The following is a 2,353-nucleotide window of genomic DNA, read 5'->3' on the forward strand; positions in this document are numbered from 1 at the left end:
GGAAAATGGCCACAGAGCTAGGGTTTCGGGGTTAGTGTGGATGGGCTAAGGACTACCGTTGGATCCCCGAGTATCCAGCGGTGTTTGATGCACGATCCGCGTGAGATGTTCACGGGCCAATCAGAAAGTAGTACCACGTTTTGACCATCTAAATTGGTCGTATTTGACTAAAAATAGCGTGTTAAAATTGTATCAGCTATTTTATGACCTGAAAAATTCAAAAAGTAATGGAAAACCTTCTCATTGTGTCACAAAATGCGAGTAAGTTTTTAGGAAAAATAACAAACATGAAAAAAGATAAATATCTTTAAAAATGTGTCATGACAAATGAGTTTTTTGGCAAAAAAACATTTTCCATTTTCCGAGTGCCCGAAATGAGTTTTTTTGTGTGAAGGAACTACCATATATTTGTTGCAAAATTGGACCAAATCAATTTTATAAAATACTAGGTCATATATAATGCACAATTGACAAAATGGTTGGGTGTCAAAAGTTTTGATCCACCTCTGGTGAAAAAGACAAATTCCCGCCGATTCAGCTGGAAGCGGGTCAAATTTGAACTGTAGCTACCTCGTAGTTTGCTTTTTATTTTTTCCAAAAATCATTTCTAGGTACATAAGTACCTATTTAATCAGAGCAACACCAAAAAAATTACAAGATTCAACCAATAGCTAGGAACGGTCATTCCCGCCGTTTTGACCGCATTTTGAAACGGGCATAAAAAATTCAAAAAAAATTGGAAAACCTCCGTATTGTGTCATTATATGTGGCCTAGTTTCCAGGAAAATAAATAAACTTGTAATACGGTAATTATTTTAAAAAAATGTTGCCAGAAATGAGCTATCATGTGTGAAGATTCATGGCTTTCAAGTCAAATGATCAATCTTATGGCCACATTCATGGCATAGTTTGTTCAAATGACCTCATATCGTGCACAAGGGTGCATCTGTGAATGACAAACAATGTTGCCTAAGGAACTTTTCATTTTCTTTGGACGAAAAATTCATTTTCCATTTTTTCGAGTGCCCAAAATGAGTTTTTTTATGAAGGACCTACCATATATTTGTTGCAAAATTGGACCTAATCAATTTTATAAAATACTAGGCCATATATAATGTACAATTGACAAAATGGTTGGGTGTCAAAAGTTTTGATCCACCTCTGATGAAAAAGAGAAATTCCCGCCAATTCAGGTGGAAGCGGGTCAAATTTGAACTGTAGCTACCTCGTAGTTTGCTCTTTATTTTTTCCAAAAATCATATCTAGGTACATAAGTACCTATTTAATCAGAGAAACACCAAAAAGGTTACAAGATTCAACCACTAGCTAGGAACGATCAAGCCCGGCGTTTTGACCACATTTTGAAACGGGCATAAAAAATTCAAAAAAATCGAAAAATTAGAAAACCTCCGCATTGTGTCTTTATATGTGGCCTAGTTTTCAGGAAAAATAATAAACTTGTATTACGGTAATTATTTTAAAAAAGTGTTCTCTGAAATGAGCTACCATGTGTGAAGATTCATGGCTTTCAAGCCAAATGATCAATCTTATGGCCACATTCATGGCATAGTTTGTTCAAATGACCTCATATCGTGCACAAGGGTTCATATTGGAATGAAAAACAATGTTGCCTAAGGAACTTTTCATTTTCTTTGGATGAAAAATTCATTTTCCATTTTTTCGAGTGCCCAAATGAGTTTTTTTGTGAAGGACCTACCTTATATTTGTTGCAGAATTGGACCTAATCAATTTTATAAAATACTAGGACATATATAATGCACAATTGATAAAAATGGTTGGGTGTCAAAAGTTTTGATCCACCTCTGGTAAAAAAGACAAATTCCCGCCGATTTAGTTGGAAGCGGGTCAAATTTGAACTGTAGCTACCTCGTAGTTTGCTCTTTATTTTTTCCAAAAATCATTTATAGGTACATAAGTACATATTTAATCAGAGGAACACCAAAAAAATTACAAGATTCAACCACTAGCTAGGAACGGTCATTCCCGCCGTTTTGACCGCATTTTGAAACGGGCATAAAAAATTCAAAAAAAATCAAAAAAATGGAAAACCTCTACATTGTGTCATTATATGTGGCCTAGTTTCCAGGAAAATAAATAAACTTGTAATACGGTAATTATTTTAAAAAAAGTGTTGCCAGAAATGAGCTATCATGTGTGAAGATTCATGGCTTTCAAGCCAAATGATCAATCTTATGGCCACATTCATGGCATAGTTTGTTCAAATGACCTCATATCGTGCACAAGGGCGCATCTTGGAATAACAAATAATGTTGCCTAAGGAACTTTTCATTTTCTTTGGATGAAAAATTCATTTTCCATTTTTTTGAGTGCC

Source organism: Triticum dicoccoides, chromosome 3B, assembly GCF_002162155.2.
Source record: "Triticum dicoccoides isolate Atlit2015 ecotype Zavitan chromosome 3B, WEW_v2.0, whole genome shotgun sequence".
Taxonomy (NCBI): domain Eukaryota; kingdom Viridiplantae; phylum Streptophyta; class Magnoliopsida; order Poales; family Poaceae; genus Triticum; species Triticum dicoccoides.